This window comes from Triticum urartu, chromosome 5A (genome assembly GCF_056163025.1).
Source record: "Triticum urartu cultivar PI428250 chromosome 5A, HENAU_Tu73, whole genome shotgun sequence".
Taxonomy (NCBI): Eukaryota; Viridiplantae; Streptophyta; class Magnoliopsida; order Poales; family Poaceae; genus Triticum; species Triticum urartu.
This window is the reverse complement of record NC_141877.1, coordinates 685,127,391-685,143,217: the sequence shown is the minus strand read 5'-3', so window position 1 is coordinate 685,143,217 and position 15,827 is coordinate 685,127,391. Positions and strand designations below refer to the sequence as shown.

At 47.2% G+C, this 15,827-nt stretch overlaps 1 pseudogene; it reads right to left on the bottom strand.

Moving 5' to 3' along the window:
- Positions 1 to 11,853: 11,853 nt before the first annotated feature.
- Positions 11,854 to 15,210, bottom strand: LOC147974178 (G-type lectin S-receptor-like serine/threonine-protein kinase B120; annotated as a pseudogene).
- Positions 15,211 to 15,827: the final 617 nt, after the last annotated feature.

The window sequence follows — 15,827 nt, the reverse complement described above, 5'->3', positions numbered from 1 at the left end:
CGCGACCGCCTCGCATCCCCGCTCTCCACCGAACCGTCCCACACCGCCGGTCTTGCCGCCGTCCCCGGCCATTCCTCTAGTGTCCAGCTTTCTCTTCCTCCGGCGAAACCCCGCCACCATCCCTGTCCTAAACCCTAAGATATATAACCGGGTTGCCCTCAGGCGAGCCCCTTCTTTCTCTTTCCTTCCCTCCGGTGAACTCTCAAAATCGATTGACCCAGGTTTGAAATTCAATCAACTGACATTTAGCTAATGTGCATTTCATTTTCCTTTCTCTACATCTGACTGCACTCGTCTCGTACGAACCTGCTGTGTGGTGGCCGGCCGGCGCCCAACCTCGTCGATCGTCGGCCTCGCTGCCAGTCCTAGCAGGCGCCTGACCTGCTCCATCCATCCATGGATCCTCCGTAGCCTCTCTGCGCGTCACCTTGTTACCGAGTGCGTGCATGCGATGTGTGCCGTCCCACGTCGTGGTTGGCTTGTCTTTGCATGCATGCCAATGCCATGCACGCAGTGGTGCCGTGTACGCTCGTTCATGCAACGCCTTCCCTTTCTCCTCTTCTCCACACCACACGTAGGACGCAACTGCCATTTTTACTACTAGTAGCAAGTACCACTGCCTGGAGCGACGCGGCAGGGCTCACCTCACTGCAGTATGCCCACGGCAAAATTAGGGGCTGTTTGGTTCTAGGCTTAGGAGTATCATATTGTGACGCCCGGATAATTAAGCTACAGTAATTTCCTGTTAATGATGTCACGTCATCACAGTTACTGTTGTTGATCTCGCGTTAGTTCAAACCGATTCAAATTCAAAATTTGAATTAAAGGCAAACATCAAAGTTTTCAAACATTAAAACTAAAATGTTTGGTTTGTGCCAAATAAAGCATAGTTAATCATGGTGGTGAAACCCCACTTTTATAAAGTGTTTAAAACTCTAATGTGAAGAAAACAGTAACAAAATCAATTATTTAAAAGCTTTTAAAATATTAAGCCATCACAAACTATTTTGTTTCAGGTGCCAAGCTAACTGTGGTAGTGGCATAATTATTAATGCTCATTTAGGCACAACTTTTTTTATTCTATAAAAGCCAATATTTAATAAAATAGAAAAGCGAATTAAATAAAAAGAAAAGGCAAAACTGTGAACAAAAAAAACAAAAGGCAAACTCCCTCACCCTGGGCCATTTGGCCCAACTGGGCACCCAGCTGGTCGGCCCACCTGTTGGGCTATACCCCCCTCACCCCGCTGCGTGACCTAACCTAGTCCCCCACTTTTCCCCTCAACACGATCCACCAACCCATCCTCTGCCCCCCGATTGGATCGGGGGGATTGACCCCGAAGCCACCAACCGGGACCACGTCGCCGGAGCCGCCACCGCCGCCCTCCACCTCTACCTCCCCGTCCTCGACCGCCTCGGACCGCTTCTACCTCGACTCCATCCCCCAAACGGATCTAGATCGCGCCCCTGGCGCCCCGACGCCGTCGCCGCCTCGTTCCGCCACTCCTATGCCGGGGCCGCCCACCATCGATGTCGCCTCCTCGAGCACACTGCCGTTCCCCTACACCGCAAGTGAGGCCCGGCCTCTCTTCCTCTCTCCCCCCTATCGCCCGAGCTCGCTGGAGTTGTAACCCCCCACCGTTGCCTGCACTCCCTCGCACCACTGCGCGCGCCCCGGCGCCCCTGAACGCGCCCACGGTCGCCCCCTCCCCCCCCCCCCCCCCCGCTACCCGTATCCCTCGCTCATCCCGCCCGTGTTCGCGCTGCTGCTGCCTCCCTCCTACGCCTGCGCTCTGCTCCTGCGCCGCGCCGGATGACTCGCGCTCAGCCGCTGCTGCTCACCCCAGGCGCCGCCCCGCCTCTGCCCCGCTGCCTGAGGCCGCGGCCACCTCTTCCCCTGCACTCGCCTGCGCGGCCCCTATTGTTGCCTCGCCAACGCCACCCCCCCCCGTGTCGCCGCTGACCTTGGCCGCCTCCGGCGCCCACGCCGCACCTGTGCCTAGCCATGCCCGCGCGGCTTCCGCCCTGGTCGGGCGCCCGCGAGCCCCAGCGCCCGTTAAACAAACGCCCCGTTTGGCCCCCTGGGGCCAATGACAAGGAGGCCCACCCAGAACGAATAAAAAAAGGGATACAAAATTAATAAAAATAAATAATTAAATTAATTAATTAAGTTAATTAATTTAAATAATCCTAATTAACTAATCTAATTAACTAGTTAGTTTAATGAAACAGTAATTAGATTAGTTAAACCCTAATTAGACTAAACAGTCAATGACGAACGGGACCCACATGTCAGGTTGACCAGGTCAACTGATGAGTCATGATCATGTCAGCAAACACTGTTTTGGATAATATTGATTTACATAATGAAATAAATCCAAAAATTGATTTAAATCTTTTAAAATTAATATAAAATAAACCGTAGCTCGGATGGAAAAACTTTGAACATGAATGTTGCTCAGAACGACAACACGAATCTGGATACGCAGCCCGTTCGTGCGCCACGCATCCCTAGCATAGCGAACACGTAAATTTCCCCCTCCGGTTCATCTGTCCAAAAACGTGAAACACCAGGGATATTTTCCCGGATGTTCCCCCCTTCGCCGGTATCACCTACTACCGCGTTAGGTCACCCCTAGCACCACGTATCCCTATGTTATGCTTTGTGTTGCTTTGATTGCTCTGTTATTTATTATGTTCCCCCTCCGTTACTTCTTTCTGGTAGACTCCGAAACTACTGCCGATGTTCGTGTGATCGACTACATTGAAGATGACCCCCTCCTTGCCAGAGGAACCAGGCAAGCCCCCCCTTTGATCACCATATATCGCCTGTTCTTCTCTCTACTGCTTGCATTAGAGTAGTGTAGCATGTTATTGCTTTCCGTTATCCTATCCTGATGCATAGCCTGTCCTTGCTACTACTATTGTTACCTTTATCTGCAATCCTAAATGCTTAGTATAGGATGCTAGTGTTCCATCAGTGGCCCTACACTCTTGTCCGTCTGCCATGCTATACTACTGGGCCGTGATCACTTCGGGAGGTGATCACAGGCATATGATATATACTTTATACTGTTACATTACTTATGGTACTATTCGGAGTTGGGGGCTGAAGGGGCAGGTGGCTCCATCCCGGTAGAGGTGGGCCTGGATTCCCGACGACCCTCGACTATTACTTTGTGGCGGAGCGACAGGGCAGGTTGAGACCACCTAGGAGTGAGGTGGGCCTGGCCCTGGTCGGCGTTCGCGGATACTTAACACGTTTAACGAGATCTTGGTATTTGATCTGAGTCTGGCTACTGGCCTATATGCACTAACCATCTACGCGGGGACAGTTATGGGCACTCGACGTCGTGGTATCAGTCGAAGCCTTCGTGACGTCAGCGACTGAGCGCCGCGCGCCGGATTGGACCGTAAGCCTGCTCTTGTATTAAGGGGGCTAGTTCTGCTTCCAGCCGCCCTCGCAACGTGCAGGTGTGCAATGGGCGATGGGCCCAGACCCCTGCGTCATAGGATTTAGACCGGCGTGCTGACCTCTCTGTTGTGCCTAGGTAGGGCTGCGACGTGTTGATCTTCCGAGGCCGGGCATGACCCAGGAAAGTGTGTCCGGCCAAATGGGATCGAGCGTGTTGGGTTATGTGGTGCACCCCTACAGGGAAGTTAATCTATTCGAATAGCCGTGATCTTCGGTAACAGGACAACTTGGAGTTGTACCTTGACCTTATGACAACTAGAACCGGATACTTAATAAAACACACCCTTCCAAGTGGCAGATACAACCGGTGGTCGCTCTCTCACAGGGCGACGAGGGGAGGATCATCGGTTAGGTTTATGCTATGCGATGCTACTTGGTGAGCTTACCATCTACTCTCTTCTCCATGTTGCAAGATGGAGGTGGCCAGAAGCGTAGTCCTCGACAGGATTAGCTATCCCCCTCTTATTCCGGCTTTCTGCAGTTCAGTCCACATATGATACCCTTATTCCATTTGATACCAATGCATACATATGTAGTGTAGCTCCTTGCTTGCGAGTACTTTGGATGAGTACTCACGGTTGCTTTGCTCCCCCTTTTTTTCCTTCCTATACTCGATTGCTGCGACCAGACGATGGAGCCCAGGAGCCAGACGCCACTGTCGATGACGACTACTACTACTCGGGAGGTGCCTAGTACTACGTGCAGCCCGCTGACGACGACCAGGAGTAGTTTAGGAGGATCCCAGGTAGGAGGCCTGCGCCTCTTTCGATCTGTATCCCAGTTTGTGCTAGCCTTCTTAAGGCAAACTTGTTTAACTTATGTCTGTACTCAGATATTGTTGCTTCCGCTGACTCATCTATGATCGAGCTCTTGTATTCGAGCCTTCGAGGCCCCTGGCTTGTAATATGATGCTTGTATGACTTATTTTATTTGTAGAGTTGTGTTGTGATATCTTTCCGTGAGTCCCTGATCTTGATCGTACACGTTTGCGTGTATGATTAGTGTACGGTCAAATTGGGGGCGTCACAAGTTGGTATCAGAGCCGACTGCCTGCAGGAATCCACCTTTCCAACTCCTTGGCCGAAGTCGAGTCTAGTCATTGAAAAACTTTTACTAACATGGCTGTGCGGCTTACGGGCCCACATCGCCATCTGGGTGGTATTAGGATCTTTTACTCCTCGATCCTTACTCTGGGACTCTGAACTCTCTTCTATTCGGGTTAAATGAATTTTGCTAAATCTAACATTAGGATATCGTTATCACTTTCTCCCGGAGAGCCCTTCATTACAGATGATCGACTTCTTCAAAAGAAGATTCTGATAATACTCTCCGATGTTCTCCCGAAACTTTGTGCCGTTGCTTTTGCAATTCCCTACCACCGAAAAATCCCTGTGGATAAATACTTACACCTGTCGTTCTTACTTTTATTCCCAGTTGGTCTTGTTATTACAAGATACCACGAAATACTCGTCGTTGTTTCGATAATCCTTTGAGCTTACTACCTTGCTGTTCTTTGTCACCTGAATACCCCTACGGATAATTCTCGCACTTATCGAGTATCCGCTCATCCCCCAGTTGTTCATGTGTTTCACAATGGTCATCGAAATACTATTCGATCCTCCAAAAATCCTTAGAAGCTTATTGCTCGGCAATACTTGTCTGCTTGCATGATGGATGCTTTCCATATGTCTGGCAATATTCGTTAGTATCCTTAGACACCGTCATTTTGATCCCTTTGATTCAACATGAGTGCGAATGCACGCAATCATCAGTTGATCCTTCTAAATTATCTTTCTGGCTCAAACGTCATTTTAAACATGAGCTGGTTCTCAACAAATCCAATTGCCGTCGCTTGTACCCCTAAGGCTATTCAACTTATCCATCCCTAATTAGAACATTGCTTCTGATCCCTTGATTTGAAAATCATAATTCCTTTGCATTTGAGATCTGGATTAGTCAGTTGTTTCCATAATCCAATGCATTTGCATTGTTACTTCCTCTGGTTGTGTGCCGATGCTCACGTCAGCTCTGCTATGGACCGGCAGATCCTTTAATGGATTTTATCCGACAGCGTCCTTCATATTCAATAACCTTGTGAGCCTTCCCTCGGATACATAATGCCTTTGGTAAATGGTATCATCTACTTTCTCAACCTTGCTCTACTTTCGAGCTTGTGATATTTACTCTTGATACTTGTGGTATATGTTTCTAAGAAGCCCCTATGGGTTGAACATATGCCTTCTCTAAACTGTGTGAACTCGAAAGTTTTCACGAGTCATACACTTCTAGTATTTTGCCAAATAAAATTTCAACACTACAACTTCTTCGAAAGTGAGAAGTGAATGAAAGGTTATGCATTGGAGAAGTGGGAGTCGACCTTGAACTTTGTGTTCATGCCCATGGACACGATGTAGATCTTATCATTAAAGCTTCTCTTAAATTAAATTATTCCTTTGGTATAAGTTCATCTTATATCCGGGATCTGGCCTTTTGCAATCGTGGTTCCGACCATGTTCTCCTTTAAATACCATTTCGCGTGCAAGTTTAAGCGCTTGTCTTCTGTAGACCAATACCCCAGTCCAACCTCTACTTTGATCTGTCATCGAGTATTACCCCCTTTGGTATCTCGAGATTATCACGGAACTGCATAACTTCTTATGAGTTCTTCTTCAAGTATTATTTGACTTTCGCTGCATCATCATTTGACTTGATGTCATCGCCGACCGATTACATCTTCATGAAATCTCTCGACAAATGTGTCGTGGTCATCAGCAACATCCTGAGCTCTTCCAAGATATATATCGAATTCATGATGAGAAAAACCATCCTTGCCCTTGATGATTTGTTTTATCATCTACCACTTTATTGCCTTCCGTTCGACACAAACTTGTTCGTGTTTTGTGTTATACCTTGAGTTCCTTGCTACCCAGCATTGTTCTTCTTTACCTTGGATATTACCACCTTTTATGTCAAGAATGTTGTGGTAATTTCACCACCTCTTATGCATTCTTGGTACAACTGACACTTCTTGCCATATCCGTTCATTCTTAGACTATTGATTATTGAATCACCATTCTGACATTGGTCGTGCAACCCAACCCATAATTCGGGCGCACCTTCAACCAATGTTTAATTGTGTATGTTTTCCTCGAGCATACATCATTATATCGTTTGATCTAACAAGTGTTACCTCCTTGTTCACATCATTGTGAAAATCCATCTTTTGTTAATCTCGATGAATAGTCGCTGAGTCCATCAGCCACCTCCTCATCCTCTCCTTGGCTTAATGGTGAACTCATGATTCAGAACTTGCTTCCATAGTTCATTTCCCAAGAATCCTGCAACTCCATCTCGTCAAATTGTGTTGCACCCCTTCCTGCTCAGGCATCATGAGTCTGAGGTATCCTGACACCAATCAGAACTGAATCTCGGCCAGATATGATGGTTGGGATATTTTCCAAAAGTCGTAACGTTGGATTTTGTATAACCCAGTAAGGTGATGTCATGCCTAGCGCACCTGGCCGGAGGTCCTACTGTTATAGCTTCCTTTTTAGCAAGGTTAACCATTCTTCCATGAGGAAATTGTAAGACTTATTCTATAAGTTGTTCCTAATGAATCCTTTGTGTATTCAAACTCTAATCTTTACCCCATGACTGTGTCAGTGCTATCTCGAAGCATGTCTTCAGTACTCCGATTTTCAACATGAACATTTGAAGCCCAATGTTAAATGTTTCCCGCTCAATTATCCAAACACCGCTGTATGGGTAATGTCATGAAAATTCTCGCCCGTACCTAAAGAGTTTTCTACATTATATATTGTCACGGATATCATGCTCTGCTTGTCCTTGGGAAGGATATACCCTTGAAATATGTGTTTAAACACATTTTCCTTTCCATTGTTCTGTTTAATCTGATAACCATATTTTCCTCTCCGTCGTTTGGTTTAACCTTTGATGTGATCTATATGATCTAAGCAATAATAAATCACTGCTTATGTAAACACCTCGGTGTACAACTCTGTCAGTGAGACCCTGTTTCTACTGTTGATGACTTCCGGTAACCGCCGATGGACGAGAACTTTGCCTATTGGTCCGCCTCGTTCAACGAGCAGGAAAATGGTTCTCTTCATCCCTCGCCCTTGGTACCGATGTTGTTGCCGACATAATCGACAGGCTACCCTCTGACATGCCTTGCTATCATGACCATGCAAGATGTCACCGCTCATCCTACTTTTAACCCACATGGTGGGCCCATAACCCACAGTTCCACAGGATCGAAACCTGACTCTCCTGTACACCCACTGTTCCCAAAGTTATTCCTCCCGCGTGGACTCGTATGTAATTCATGAGCCACCTTCCGAGAGATCGTCAATTCTAGTATCAAACACAACACTAATTCTCGTTGCTCTGAACCCCTTTCACGCACTATTTCAGGCAACAACGATTGTCTATCTGCTTGAGACTGCTTATGGTACCTTCTTACTTTGCTCTCGATGTGTTTCATTTGTTCAACTCGAGAGATACTCATGTGTTCAATCTTGGGATACCCCCATATGATTTTCCCTTATAACATCCTATCGTTGTAGAGCTACCCCTTACCTATTCGTTAGTATGATGGAGTTCCGCGAGGAAAGGATGACAACTTCATCATGGTGCATTGGAATAAAGAATAGAAGACATCAACGAAAGGTTTTAATTTCTTCGAGAAGAGAAACCAAGGCCGGGAAGACTCGTTAGAATTTCGTAACCAGAACTTTCCCCCCTACACAACCTCTTAAATCTCGGGACGAGATTTCTTGTAGTGGAGGAGAATTGTGACGCCCGGATAATTAAGCTACAGTAATTCCCTGTTAACGATGCCACGTCACCACAGTTACTGTTGTTGATCTTGCGTTAGTTCAAACCGATTCAAATTCAAAATTTGAATTAAAGGCAAACATCAAAGTTTTCAAACACTAAAACTAAAATGTTCGGTTTGTGCCAAAGAAAGCATAGTTAATCATGGTGGTGAAACCCCACTTTTATAAAGTGTTTAAAACTCTAATGTGAACAAAGCAGAAACAAAACCAATTATTTAAAAGATTTTAAAATATTAAGCCATCACAAACTATTTTGTTTTAGGTGCTAAGCTAACTGTGGTAGTGGCATAATTATTAATGCTCTTTTAGGCACAAATTTTTTTATTCTATAAAAGCTAAAATTTAATAAAATAGAAAAGTGAATTAAATAAAAAGAAAAGGCAAAACTGTAAACAAAAAAGGCAAACTCCCTCACCCTGGGCCGTTTGCCCCAACTGGGCACCTAGCTGGTCGGCCCACCCGTTGGGCTATACCCCCTCACCCCGCTGCGTGACCTAACCCACTCCCCCATTTCTCCCCCCGTCACGATCCACCTCCCCCTCCTCTGCCCCCCGATTGGATCGGGGGGATTGACCCCGAAGCAACCGCCCGGGACCACGTCGCCGGAGCCGCCACCGCCACCCTCCACCTCTACCTCCCCGTCCTCGACCGCCTCGGACCGCTTCTACCTCGACTCCATCCCCCGAACGGATCTAGATCGCGCCCCTGGTGCCCCCGACACCGTCGCCGCCTCGTTCCGCCACTGCTATGCTGGAGCCGCCCACCATCGACGTCACCTCCTCGAGCACACTGCCGTTCCCCTACACCGCAAGTGAGGCCCGGCCTCTCTTCCTCTCTCCCCCCTGTCGCCCGAGCTCGCTGGAGTCGTAACCCCCCACCGTTGCCTGCACTCCCTCGCACCACCGCGCGCGCCCCGGCGCCCCTGAACGCGCCCACGGTCGCCCCCCCCTACTTGTATCCCTCACTCATCCCGCACGCCGCAACCTCGCCCCGCCCGCGTTCGCGCTGCTGCTGCCTCCCTCCTATGCTGGCGCTCTGCTCCTGCGCCGCGCCGGACGACCCGCGCTCAGCCGCTGCTGCTCACCCCAGGCGCCGCCCCGCCTCTGCCCCGCTGCCTGAGGCCGCGGCCACCTCTTCCCCTGCACTCGCCTGTGCCGCCCCTGTCGTTGCCTCGCCAACGCCCCCCTCCCCCCCCCCCCCGTGTCGCCGCTGACTTTGGCCGCCATGCCCACGGCCGCCTCCGGCGCCCGCGCCGCGCCCGCGCCTAGCCATGCCCGCGCGGCTTCCGCCCTGGTCGGGCGCCCGCGAGCCCCAGCGCCCGTTAAACAACCGCCCCGTTTGGCCCCCTGGGGCCAATTACAAGGGGGCCCCGCCCAGAACAAATAAAAAAGGGATAAAAAATAAATATAAATAAATAATTAAAATAATTAATTAATTAAGTTAATTAGTCCTAATTAACTAATCTAATTAACTAATTAGTTTAATGAAACAGTAATTAGATTAGTTAAACCCTAATTAGACTAAACAGTCAATGACGAACGCGACCCACATGTCAGGTTGACCAGGTCAACTGCTGACGTCATGATGACGTCAGCAAACACTGTTTTGGATAATGTTGATTTAAATAATTAAATAAATCCAAAAATTGATTCAAATCTTTTAAAATTAATATAAAATAAACCATAGCTCGGATGAAAAACTGTGTACATGAAAGTTGCTCGGAACGACGAGACGAATCTGGATACGCAGCCCGTTCGTCCGCCATGCATCCCTAGCATAGCGAACACGTAACTTTCCCCCTCTAGTTCATTTGTCCGAAAACACGAAACACCGAGGATATTTTCCCGGATGTCCCCCCCCTTCGCCGGTATCACCTACTACTACGTTAGTTCACCCCTAGCACCGCGTATCCCCATGTTATGCTTTGTGTTTCTTTGATTTCTTTGTTATTTATTATGTTCCCCCTCCGTTACTTCTTTCCGGTAGACTCCGAGACTACTGCCGATGTCCATGTGATCGACTACATTGAAGATGACCCCTACTTGCCAGAGCAACCAGGCAAGCCCCCCCTTTGATCACCATATATCGCATATTCTTCTCTCTACTGCTTGTATTAGAGTAGTGTAGCATGTTACTGCTTTCCGTTATCCTATCCTGATGCATAGCCTGTCCTTGCTACTACTGTTGTTACCTTTATCTGCAATCCTAAATGATTAGTATAGGATGCTAGTGTTCCATCAGTGGCCCTACACTCTTGTCCGTCTACCCTGCTATACTACTGGGCGGTGATCACTTCAGGAGGTGATCACGGGCATATGATATATACTTTATACTGTTACATTACTTATGGTACTGTTCGGAGTTGGGGGCTGAAGGGGCAGGTGGCTCCATCCCGGTAGAGGTGGGCCTGGGTTCCCGACGGCCCTCGACTGTTACTTTGTAGCGGAGCGACAGGGCAGGTTGAGACCACCTAGGAGTGAGGTGGGCCTGGCCCTGGTCGGAGTTCGCGGATACTTAACACGTTTAATGAGATCGGATGGAAGGGTCTGCAGGTGAGGGGTGGGGGTGTGCTGCCTCCCTTTCGGTGGAGCGGTGTTTCGTTCTACATATTCTTGGCGGCGGCTCTTGGCGGCATGGAGTAGCGGAGGCTTGGCGTCAGATGTGTGGTGACGGACACGCGCAGGAGGTCGACGCTGTCTGGCGTCGTGGTGGCATCGGCGGCAGCGAGACCGGGCAAGGCCGATGCAACAGTACCGCTCTGAAGATGGATATGTGGCAGGTGGCTGTGGCGGCCTCATACCCGGCAGGCGTCCTGGTTGAGGAGCACGCCGGACTGGTGGGTGCCCATACCCGGCAGGCGTCCTGGTTGGGACCTCAGGTCTTAAATGTTAGGTTTGGCTGCGAGGTCTGTTTGGTATTAGGCCCAGACCATCAGCGCCCCTTCATCAGTTAGATAGGAGTAGCGACAGAGGTTGCGAATATGCTGGCTTTGGTCTTACTATTGTACGACTTTGTAAGGTCTTGTGTTAATAATTAATAAATTGGCCGTATGCATCGTCCAGATGCAGAGGCCGGGGGTATTCCTCCTTTTTTTTAAACGGCAATAATTTCTTATCAAATTAGCACTTAAAAATAAGACGTTAGGTAAATTATGGTGATTGTGTACAACAACTTGCTAATATTTTGACGCACCAATATAATAATATACCTGCAGTTACGGAGTACTCTACCATGAGACTTACATTAAAATCATGAGACATATTTTGGAATGGAGGTAGTACAATGTTTATGCTCCTATTGCAACGCATGAGCAATTATCTAATAAGTATAAGAAATCTCTTATTTAGTGAAAATGTAACACACACATAGTTTTATATGAATTTTAATAAAATACAATATATTGATACGTAATAGTTGTGCGAACTCCAACCATACATTTACTTAATATTCATTTTGGTTTTATCTATAACCAACTGTGTGCAATTGATACATCTAGAAGAGTTACCAAGTCTTGGAGCCAAAAAAGCCTCTCTATATGCTTTGCACGTTGGAACTATGGTACCAGTGAGTCGACCATTGGAAATACATGTAAATGACATGATCCTCGGAATCCATAGAACACTGTTTCTATCTCCCCTTGCGAATTTCGAGGCTCGTGTTTTTTACGGGGCTTTATCCTAGTCCGTCACTTCCATAGATCTGGTATCCAAAGTATATGGGCTCTTTCAACTGCGGGAGCTTTTATGGCTTTGTTATCCAGGATTTCTACCACCCAAGACATGAGGGGGCGAGCATTTGGGTTGTTCTGCACCGACAACAGTCCAATATGGATGCACCGTAGAGCTTCATCAGCTTCATCAGGAGAGCAACCCTCGATGATAGACGGGTCGACAAGATTCAACAACATCCCATCCCTCTGTAAGCTGCACGCCTGCATCGAATCAATAATGTAAGTAATCATATCAAATAGTACTAGGTAGCACCCATTCATATGAATTGAGCAACTTTTGAGCACTTACATGATCTATAAGGTTATGGGAGTGCGTGCTTGGGCTTGTAGTGCAGATCTTCAAGCCACTCACTATTTCCAGGAGTAATACACCAAAGCTGTACACATCAGACTTGACGGAGATGATTCCTTCCATTGCATATTCGGGCGACATGTATCCACTGCTTGCCGCATAAAAGTTAAACTTGACCAATTGAATTAAGCACAAAAACGAGAGTTAGCATGAATGAAAATTCTCACTACTCACAATGTTCCAACGACTCGATTGGTGTGTCCTTGCTTTTCATTGACACTAAATATCCTAGCTGTACCAAAATCAGATATTTTGGGGTCCATCTCAGCATCCAACAATATGTTGCTTGCCTTGAGATCTCTATGAATCATTGTCAATCTAGAGTCTTGGTGGAGATAAAGAAGGCCTCTGGCTACACCTGTGATTATCTTAAATCTTGTGGGCCAGTTGAGTAGTGACTTCCTTGTGTCATCTGCCAATGATAGAAATATACAAAGCATACTATCAGTGAAGTGTGTTCCTTTCATAGAGACTTTGCAACAAGTGAGCAGACGTACTGAAAATAAAGGAATCCAAACTTCCGTTAGGTAGGTATTCATAAATCAAAAGTTTTTCATCTTCATGAATGCTGCAAGCTAAAAGTTTGACCGTGTTCCTATGCTGCAACTTGGTGACCAGAACTATTTCATTCTTGAACTCCATTTCCCCTTGGACAGAACCTACACGAAGCCTTTTCACAGCAATGTCCTTACCATCTTCCAACTTGCCCTGAAACATGAGGTATTATTGAGTAAGAAAGGTTAGATCTTCCATTAATGATCCAATTATCAGTACAGGGGCTTCTTGCCTTATAAACATTGCCAAAACCTCCTTGGCCGAGAATGCTAGATTCAGAGAAATTATTTATCGCGACAGCAATTGTTCGGAATCTCAAAATGGGAAACTCTGTGTTACTATCAACGAGTTCCTTACAAGTTCTTGAATATACTCGCATGATCCTTTGCCAGACACCTTTGCTAGCATGATTGCCTGTCAAGAATGTGTGTCTGTCCCATTAGTTTGTTGTGACTGGAGATGACATGTACTCCCTCTGTTCGGAATTACTTGTCTCAGAAATGGATGTATCTAGAACTAAAATACGTCTAGATACATCCATTTCTGCGACAAGTAATTCCGAACGAAGGGAGTAAATTAGAACGAAAATAATAATTTCCTACCTCTATTGACGTAGGCCCAAATAAACACCACACATATGAAGATCAAGAAACTTGACACAAATGGTAATACCATTTTTATAGTTTTGACCTTTCTCAGGTTACCTGCACAGAATTAGTTTACGCAGAATCATCAACGTTTATCAATGCTAACCATCACATCCATAGAATAGTAATGACTCTTTCTCTAATGCAAGCATGAAAACATTTGGCCATTCTTTCTTCCAATTTCAATGCATGGATCCCTCCTTAAAAAAACTATCTACTGAAACATAAGCAACGATACATACAAGGAGGAGCAACGAAGGAAACATACCTTGTAATACGTAAGTCCGAACATAGAGGTTCTCCCCTCCTTGTGTGTTGTTCTCCATGTCGATCAAATCCCCCATCCATAGCAGGCACCTTGTGTCATCTCCGTCGATATCCATGTTGCTCATACTGGAGTAAGCATATGCCACACATGAGCAATTGCTTTTGCATTCCTCAGTGCACTCATCAAAGCTTTTGTTCGGGACATGGAGGAACTTGTCAGGGACCTTCATGCCCGAAAAGGTCAAGAACCCGTCTCCAGGGGTACACCTTCGCACCTCCTTCCGGCGGCATCCCTGCAAGAAACGTCCGACGATCCATCCTTTATCGTCCCTCGGCTCGAAACCATCCAAGCACTTGCGCACTGGGATGATTTCTGTGTTGTCGCAGTAACCATAAGGACCACAGTAGCTATACGTATTGCACTCATGTTCAGGCTCTGCGTACAGGGCTCTCCATACCGACATGTTGCTTTCCCAGCTTAGGACAGTTACCTTACCTGAGTAGTCAATATTCATCCTAACCAACACGGCGGAGCCGGTTGGCATGCCGAACGACATGTAAACCTCGTCGCCGGCATGATGCAACGCCATGTAGATAGTAGACTTGAACATATCCATGTAGTAGAAACGGAGGAGGTAGTTTATCCATACCGGGCTTCGCCGGTGTGGCCTCGAGCCATTCCAGATGAAGCTTTGCAGGAGGTTGTTGGGGTCTGCGCCGTAGGAGAACACGCCAGGTGCCGGGTCTTGCTGGCCTTTCCAAGCAATCAGTTGCTGCAGTGGATGCATGTTGTGGCTGAGCCTGAGATTCATGCCGGGCAGGAGGGTGTCGGTAGGCTGGTCGAAGCTTTGCCACAGTATGGCACCGTCGGCCAACGACCGGAGGATGAAGTTTCCAGTGTTCTCCAGCATCGCTACCACCGAGATGGCGGTAGTCAATGATGAATTGATGATGTTGTTCGTTCTCCAAAGGACACGGCCATTGCTATCAGATAGCACTATGTCGGAGCTGCTGGTTACGGCAAGATTCACAGAGGAAAGGTTTGTGATGGGAGCGGCCCGGTTGGAGACCCATACCACGGTGCACTCAGGGATGTCGTTGTACCATATTCCGACGTAGTAGTGCTTCTTGGTGGAGTTTGATGATGATGGGGAGAAGAACCCGAGGGCGAAAACTTGGTCTTCCGAGACAAGAACACTACCAGGGGAGAGCGGCTTGCCAGGGACAAGTAGGTGGTCGGATGCACAGAGAGGCACCGAGCTGAATGGCCAAGAGAGAAACAAAAGGATGGCATAAACAGAGAGGGAATGCATCATTGGCATTCTTGGCCTTGTGCTTCTTGCAGGATAATGCATGGGAGTGGTGCCAGTGCATATATTGCAAGGGAAGTGAGTGGGGTATAAATAGAAGCAACCAGAGGGCGATCGAGGCGGCCTTGGATTTCGGTGTTTGGATCCAAGGAGTTAATGAAAGAGCTGTTCAAATTTTCCATATTAGTACTGCTACCAGCCTGCTGTGAGGATTTTATATCTTATTATTTACTAGTTGATCAAAATATCAGCCTCTCCACATTTAGATAGTGAACATGGGTGCTTTCTATGGAACCTTTCGGTTAAGACCAAGGCGGCATATTCACCTTCTCTTCATCACCCACCTCGACACGCATACATACTAAACTGAATTGCAGAGAACCACCACATATGTCGCATCGTTTTGCAGAAAAGACGAGGTTTCAAAAACTTTTCAGGATGCCCTGCAAGAAAGTGTTAATTTTTTGCAAATCACACTGGTTGACGGTTTCCCTCGGCTAACACCGAAACTGACAGTTCAGGCCTGCCGGCAAGCAATAAAGGGCGGGCCTGGGATTTAAACAGTGTGTATTCAAAATCTGAAAGAATAATCTTTTTAAAAGCTTTAAAAAAAATTATCCTGTATAACTAAT